At 44.6% G+C, this 8801-nt stretch overlaps 1 long non-coding RNA gene across 1 annotated transcript; it reads right to left on the bottom strand.

Annotated features, from left to right (window-relative positions):
- Positions 1-2347: 2347 nt before the first annotated feature.
- LOC128133954 (uncharacterized) lies at positions 2348-4529 on the bottom strand. The gene is made up of 4 exons (XR_008232277.1): positions 4420-4529; positions 4042-4122; positions 3071-3142; positions 2348-2532 (listed from the first exon to the last, which is right to left on the bottom strand). It is a non-coding gene; the product is annotated as an uncharacterized LOC128133954 (long non-coding RNA).
- Between the last annotated feature and the right edge of the window lie 4272 nt (positions 4530-8801).

Genomic DNA, 8801 nt, shown 5'->3' with positions numbered 1-8801 from the left:
ATTAAGTCATCATTACATGTTGATTATCAAAACGAAAATACAAAAGTTTGTTGTTAGATGTAGGGATTTGAATAACAAATAAAATGAATATTTTTTTTTTGGATCGTGAGTACAGTATTTTTGGAAATATGTAATTCGACCTTATGGGTTATATAAATTCAAACTATAGGATAATCCATCAGATTAAATAAGGGTTGGAACCTATTTAAGCATCATTATAGCCCCATACCCTTATTTGTCTTCAACCTCCATCCCTATCTCGAAACCCTAAAGTGTGTGAGTATGTTTTGAAGCTTGGAGAGCCATTTTGGTGCCATTTTAGTAAAGCGGTTTTATTAACGGAAGATGTGGTTAGAAAATGACGGGATAAATTTCGGGTTGTCACACTATCGATATCTGTCACTGCCCCCACTTGCGTATCTGAAACATAGGCCAAAAATCCCATGCAACCCTGCTGCAAAAACCTCCTTGCCCTCGCGGCTGAACAAAGGGTCGGGCCCTGCGTAGTCCTTTCTCCGTGGATAACCAGTTCTCTCCCCTTTGGGGTTCGAACCCGGACTAGCTGCAGCTCACAATCGATCATGGCCCCATTGGCCCCCAGCCGGTCCATCCCAATAATCACCTTCAATCCTCGCAATGGTATGGGAACCAAATCAACGCGAAACCTTTCGCCGTGCACATTCAGGACGTAGTCCTGACACACCCTTGCAACATTCACTGTGCGATCATCTGCAATCTCCACCTCGAGCGGGGTATCCAGAGTCCCCGGTGCGTCTCGGAATTTCTTGCTAAGTGCAAGAGACACAAAAGATCAGGTAGCCCCCGAATCAAATAAGACATGGGCCGTCATACCATTGACCAGAAAGGTCCCTATACACAGCATAATAAGCATACATACAAACATTTAACATAAAAGAGATAGAGGATAATGAACACATACCATCCACAATGTCTGGCGCGGCCCGAGCCTCTTCGGTAGTCAGCTGGAATGTGCGGCTCTTCGCCGCTGGAGCTTCCGCCTTAGGGCAGCCATCAGTAATCCTCATGGCGACGGGCATGGGCGCTGCCACATATCCTCCTCCTCCTCCTCCTTGCAACCTCAGACAATCGGCCTTTTTATGGCCTGTCTGGTTGCAGTGAAAACATAGCAGGCCCTTTTTGGGGCAATCCTTACTCAAGTGACCCTGTTGTCCACATGAGTAGCATCCCGACATCCCGGCTGTCCGACAAGTCCCACTATGAAACCTCCCGCACTTGGCGCACCGGCCCCAGCCCTGTTGGCCCTTACTCGAAGAATCGGAGGTCTTAGGCTTCTTAGCCTGGGCCCTCGCTGCTTGAATCTTCTTAGTCTTCCGCTTCGTGCGGGATTCCAACTCCATCTCCCTCTCACGGGCCTTATCAACCATCTCATTCAGGGTTTTGCACCTTGTAAAGCTCACAAATTCATGTATGTCCTCTCTTCAACATAGAGTGGTATCGGGTCCTCCTCAAGTCCTCATCTGCCGCATACTGAGGGATCAACAAAGCTCGCTCTCATAACTTGGCGGTGATCTCCACCACAGTCTCAGTAGTCTGCTGTAAATCATGAAACTCCCTCACCATCCGTTGCACCTCAATAGGTGGTGCAAACTCCTGATCGAATCGTCGCACAAACTCGGCCCACGACATGTCAGCCACACCGGCTGCTCCCACCTGACTAGTAATGTCGCCCCACCAATCTCGGGCCCTGTCCCTCAGCATACAGGAAGCAAATCCAACCTTTGCCTCCTCCGGGCAAGAACTTGTGCGTTGGGCATTCTCGATGTCCACCACCCAGCGTCTGCTCACAATGGGGTCCCTGACCCCTGAAAACTCTGGAGCTCCACATGCCTTGAACTCCCTAAACGAGGGGGGTCGAGCTCCACCCTGGCCCGCAGAAATATCGGCCCTGAATGCTCTAAGCCTCTCTTCCATGATCTCCATTATGCCCTCCTTGACCGTCCCAAAGATGACTGGGGTAGCGTCAAGGATACCCCTCGCAACCTCGGCCGCAATCAGCTCACGCAGCTTCTCATTGATACCATCAGTAGGGCCGCCTGACCCAGCCCCGGATCCCGATCCTGATCCCAATCGCGTAACCACCATGCTGGACTGACATTTCATAAAACATAATGATCAGGTTACCCGTAACGAGGTTACTTCCATACCGTTTTCCTTTGGAATTACCAGGTAGAACATGGGTTTGGGTACGGGTCCTATGCTTCCAGTAGTACGGGCCCAATACTACCTTCCACACCTACTCGTACCTGTAACGACCCAATTTTCACGTCCAAAAATTTCGTTATAAAACATTACATGAAAGCATTAATAGTTAAAACATTGTTTGATTAAACCATTTCACATCGAAAACCAAATTGAAAACCACAACATTCGATAAATCAAATATCAGAGTATCAATCCCAGAATAAACTCGTAACTGCGGAAACAAGAGTGTGTGTGTGTGTGTGACATGATGTTACCGCGCCGGCTCCTTTCCCCTAGCTGAGGAGGTACCTGAAACCAAAACTGAAAACCGTAAGCACAAAGCTTAGTGAGTTCCCCCACTGTACCACATACCATATAATCTCATAACATACATATATTGTCAGGCATATCTGGGTGCCCGACCTACCCCTTCGGCCCTCTCGACCGGGTATTGCCTAGCATATCTGGGTGCTGGCCTCCCCTTCGGTCCTCTCGACCGGATATTGCCTAGCATATCTGGGTGCTGGCCTCCCCTTCGGTCCTCTCGACCGGATGCTGGGGAACTATTCCTCCCCTCCACTACTACCACATAACATGTATCACAATATCAGAATCTATCTAACATGGCTGGGTATGATTACCCCTTCGGCCCTACCGACCGGATACCTCGGGGACTATCTCCCTCTACTGTCACTAGCACATAACATCATATCATACTAGCACATAAACATAACATAGGTAGTAGTAATCCCTAGATGAATATCACGGAGACAATCATCTACATACAACTCCTACTGGTGGGCCGACATTGTGGCCGTAGACCCACCGCTACTGGAAGGTAACTTACCTCAAAGTAGCTGCCGATCTGATCGGGAACTGACTGTCTACTGTTGCTGTTGCTGCTCTGGAAATCCTCCGGCTGCAATTCCTACAACATACTCAATCAAACACTGCTAACTGTCCTTTGGGTAAAATGACCATTTTACCCCTGATCATGCCCTAAGTCAAAGTCAGAGTCAACTTTCAGTTGACCCGACTCGCCGAGTTGGCTTTCCAACTCGCCGAGTCCCTACCCAAACGATTGTCCTGAATCCCGTTTCTACTCGTCGAGTTAGGCAACGACTCGACGAGTTCTCCTTCTAAACTGATATTCAAGTCCTTCATCCTACTCGCCGAGTTGTATGAACAACTCGTCGAGTTCATCTTCATCAGATGAACACTTATGCTAAGACTCGCCGAGTTGTATGAACAGCTCACCGAGTCTGTTCTTGATCTAAGGAGATTGCCTTGAACTCGCCAAGTCAGGGCATTGACTCGCCAAGTTCCTCCATAGATGAGTTCAGCTTCCGACTCACTGAGTCACACCCCGTGACTCACTGCTCATGCGACACTACGAAAAGGGGACAAACTCGGAGACTCGCGAACCGACTCGCCGAGTTAGATGAACGACTCGCCGAGTTGTTACCATGCAATTACTATATGGTCGATTCTGCTTGAATCCAGCTCATGCCATACATAGATCTGGGCTCCTAGGGCCTGGTTATCACGTAAAGTTTCCAACTTTACGTGTAAATAGACCACCATGAGGGTTTTAAGGTCCAAAATGCACCAAAAGGGGTAGATCTAGGGCTTTCATGCAATATGGTTCCAAAAATACAGTAGATCTGAGCTCCTGGAGCTCAACCATGCCTAGATCTAAAGGTCAATTAGCTTATTACAAACCCTCAAACATACACAATCTTGGAAATGGCTCAAAGAGGACTTTAATGGAGCTATAAGGGACAATAAGCTTAAAAACAGAGGGGAAACGAGCTATACCTCAGGGGAAACGTTGGAATGACACAGAGATGCTTGGCCTCCTTCTCCTCTTCTTGATTCACTCTTCTTTCTCCTCAAAAACTTCAAGAACACCACAAAAACACTTCAAACTCACAAGTAAGCAAGGCTAGAGAGAGATACAGGGCTCTGAGGGTGAATGGGGGCGAGATTGGGGCGGAAAGAGAGTTTAAATAGGGTGCAAACCCCTGAAACTTAGGGTTTCATCCAACAGCGGTGACTCGTCGAGTCCGGAATATGGACTCGCCGAGTCACCAACTTAAACGTGTCCCGGGTCCCGTATCTACTCGGCGAGTCGGACCTATGACTCGCCGAGTCCAAGGCTAAAAGAAGAGAAATACTCAAATAAGATTTACGTACCAGGAACCAGGTGCTACAGTACCTTACCCCGCTGCTTTACCTGGTACTTCCAAAGCTATCCACACAAGCCATGACACACGACCCTCGCATGGATCAAACCCGGACACCCTATGGTTGTCCTACTCATAACAGTTAGACCAATCACTACAGGTTGCTTTTAGGCATGCAAATTATACACAGAAAGGATCAATAGACTAAATCAATCGTCCTGGGGCTATAAGCTCCTAACTGTATATAATTTTAAAACATACACTTAGCAATTTCATATAATTGACAAAGCTCACTATCATATAACATGGCTATTCAACTTGGGAAACTACTTACTTGGCTCGGCTGATCACGCGCATTGCACTCTCCTCTTTTTGGCTTAAAATCCTTTTTAAGTTTCCTTTGAAAACATTTTACCACTTCCTTAGTTTGAGTCCCGACACACCCGAGAATATGCCTGAATCCCTCAAACCAAGGCTCTGATACCAACTTGTAACGACCCAATTTTTATCAAGAAATTTTTCATTTTAAATTACTCAAACAATTCCCATAATCCGTAGATTTCCAAACCATTTGTTTCCCAATTCACAATTATTACAATTTCATTGTACTTTTGAAAACATCAGAGAGTCTCAACACACAAAAAGAGAGGTAGAATGCACGCCACGTCATCACGCCTTGTCTTTGTCCTTAGGCTCTGAAGTACCTGAAACAATCAACAACATGTAAGCGAAATGCTTAGTGAATTTCCCAGAGCATACCACACACACACAAACCACATATCATATACCCTGTTAGATATAAAAGCTACACACATATCACGTGAGCCATGCATACATGAAAACTGTGAGATTGCCATGGGCTACCCCACATGGTCTTTACCTAAGACTACCATGGGCTCCCCCACATGGCCTTACATCCAATGCCATGGGCTACCCCACATGGTCTTCACCTAGGACTGCCATGGGCTACTCCACATGGTCTTACATCCAATGTCACGGGCTTCCCCCGAGGTCTTCATACAAAACATGCAATCACAAAACACAGAATGTCTAACACATATAACATAATCACATAATGGGCCGGCCTTGGTGCCTTAGACCAATAGGTATGGTGAGAAACTCACCTGTCAAGAATGCTGAACTGACACTTAGCGACCAAATGTACCCCACAGGCTGCTCCACGCAACTGCCTAAAAATGTCATACAATATCCAGTCATTTCCCCAAAGTCCATCCTGGTCAACCACAACCCAAATTAAGTCAGCGGTCCCTGTTGACCTTAACTCGCCGAGTACAACTTGTGACTCGCTGAGTTTCCCGGGATAACATCTACTCGCCGAGTCATTAAGGTGACTCATCGATTTCATGCGGTCTTGATCGATAATCTAAGGTCGTTTGTCGAGTTTCCTTGTTTGCCACTCGACATGTCTACGAATATCCAACCATTGGGGAAATCTTACCCGACTCGCCGAGTTGTTCCTTCAACTTGCCGAGTTCTAGGTAATCTTCATCCGACTCGCCGAGTTGTTCCTCCAACTCGTCGAGTTCATAGCAATATTCATCGGGCTCGCCGAGTTGTTCGTCCAACTCGTCGAGTCCATGTCTGCCTTCATATGACTCGCCGAGTCCTATCAGATCTCAAGCCATACAGACCCTTTTTGAGCCATTCAATGCTTCCAAACTACAGATCTAGGCTCCTGAGGATTGCTTTCCACGTAAAGTTGCAAACTTTACGTGCATGCAAGGCTTTAAGGCCCTAAAATGGCAAATCTAAGCTTGGAATGGAGTTATACACTTGAGGGAAGGCACATGCTAAGCTCAACTAATAACTTTATGCATCTTAAGGCCAAAAGGGGTTCAGATCTGAAGTTACAACTTCAGATCTTGGCTTAAACACAAAAGCCCTTTCTTAGAATCCATGCACAAGAGGGTTTTAGGTGGAAATGTGCCAAGAGACAACTTAATACCTTCAGAAAGTGCTCCACAGAAGTAGATCTTGAATCCCCACGAATCCCTTGCTCCTTCTAGCTTGATTCCTCAAGTGGTTCCTTCACCAAATCCCTCCTTCAAGCTTTAAAACCACCAAGAAGCACACTCACACTCGAATCAGGGTTTTAGGGAGGTATAGAGTTGTAAAGGGGAGGCCAAGGGAGGCTAATGACCCTTTAAATAGGGTGCAAGGCCCTGAAATCTAGGATTTCATCTGCCAGCATCTACTCGTCGAGTACCATAATGGACTCGACGAGTAGATCATTAACCTCGCGCCCCAAACGCGCTACTACTCGACGAGTAGGGAGGCCAACTCGCCGAGTAGGTTTTCAAGAATCCCAAACTGAAATTTTAATATTAATACCTAATGATCAGGGTGTTACAGAGTACTCCAAGATGTTTGAGTTGTCCTTTCAGATGTTATAAGATGTGTCAAGCCATAAAAATATGATCTTGGATGCTATTTTATTCCCATGCATGTTATAGGTTGTTTTAATGGGTTAAGAGGCTAGGTTTTTAATGATAAGGTCTTATTAGCCATGCAAAACCATAAAGTTGGAAACTTTATGGTTAAGAACACTTTTTAGGGCATAGATATTGATTTTGGACGTAAGTGCTTAAGGATTGAGTACTTAATGGATTGAGTGGGTGGCAGTCGCGAATGCTGGGCATACCAATGGGTACGATGTGCGTTCATGGTCAGCCCTTCGACATTTGTTCAAGTAAGCAATATGCCTCGCGTACAAGTTGGGGACGCCCAACATACTCACCGAGTTAACTCGGTTGACCTTGACCTGGATTTTGACCAGGGTTTGACCATGGTTTATTTTAGGTATTTTAACCTATATTATGAGTTATGGTCACTGTTTTTGTAAAGGGGATTTTTAGAGTTTATTTTGGAGCAGCGTACTATTTTCATTTTCTCATCTGTCTGTGAGGTGAGTTTTCTCACTGTATACATGGGTTGAAGGCACCAATGCCGGCCCATTATTTTGGTTATATAGAATGCTAGTTGTTATGTGATGTATACTTGTTTGTATGATCAGGTTGAAATATACCCCAGGGCGGGGACCACTATGGTATGTCGGGTTGAAATATACCCCACGACGGGGCCTACTATGGCATGTTCGGGTTGAAATATACCCCAGGGCGAGGCCCTAGGACGGGGCCCATATTTTTTATTGGGTTGAAATATACCTTAGGGTAGGGCCCATATTCGTATGTTGGTATGTGGTACTTTCGGGAACTCATTAAGCTTTGTGCTTACAATTTTTGTTTCTGGTTTTAGGTACTTCCGGTACTAAAGGGAAGGGCCCGACGTGGTGGCACAACATCATCCCCTCATATTTTTCCGCACTTTTCTGGATATTAGTACTCTAATGATTTGATATTGTGTATTGTGAATGTTTGGAACAGTTTAGTGTTTGAAATTGTTGGTTTTAAAAACGAAAATTTGTATCACTGTTTTGGGATGTTACAAGTTGGTATCAGCCTTGGTTTGGGGGATTCAGGCACACTTTCAAGTGTGTCAGAACTCAAACTGATAAAATGATAATCTTTTTAAAAAGAAAAAGAAATTGGATTCTGAAAAGATTTTTATTATGTAAAAGGGGGAATACGATGTGTGCAATCACTCGAGCTCAAGTAAGTGGTTCCTAAATTACACATATCTATGTATTGTGATTTGTATGCTTGATATGTGAATTGCAAGCTAGATTAGGGCCAATGATACCTTTAGGAATCATATGATAGAATTACGTGATTTTTGTGATGCTTGTTAATTGCTAAGTGTATGTTTTCGTAGTTGTATACGATTAGGATTATATAGCCCTAGAATGATCGATTTTGCCTCATTTCATAGTTGTTTGGGATGTTACAGGAAAATAAGTCATTTGTTGTTTTTGTACACGTTTAATACTTCTGAACGATTTCTTCAAGTTTTGCTCGCGTGGCATCCTACGTAGGACAACCTGTCACACCCTGGCCAACAGTTGGCGGAAACATTAGGCAATGCGACGTATGGATAATTGGATCTATGAAACAGGTACAATCAGACACAAATGTATATTTTAAACATTTATTTATTGTCGATTTTTAAAGGATTACATTGATTTTGATACAAACACAAACTCCTAAAATCAAATGATACTAAACTTCAACAACTCCCTTGCAGACCTCCTTCTTACTAGCGTGACACTCCTCCACACTCATCTTCCTGAGAATACACGTATTTTGAAAGTCTAACATAATGTTAATAACTCCCTTGCAGATCTCCTTCTTATTAGTGATACACTCATCCACACTCATCTTCTTGAGAATACATGTATTTTGAAAGTCAACATAATGTTGGTGAGTACATAAGTTTTTATTTTTGAATCTTTTTAAAAATCATTTTCTTTGAGAA

The sequence above is a fragment of the Lactuca sativa genome, chromosome 4 (assembly GCF_002870075.4).
Source record: "Lactuca sativa cultivar Salinas chromosome 4, Lsat_Salinas_v11, whole genome shotgun sequence".
Taxonomy (NCBI): domain Eukaryota; kingdom Viridiplantae; phylum Streptophyta; class Magnoliopsida; order Asterales; family Asteraceae; genus Lactuca; species Lactuca sativa.
The sequence above is the reverse complement of the archived record's forward strand: the minus strand, read 5'-3'. Positions and strand labels throughout refer to the sequence as shown.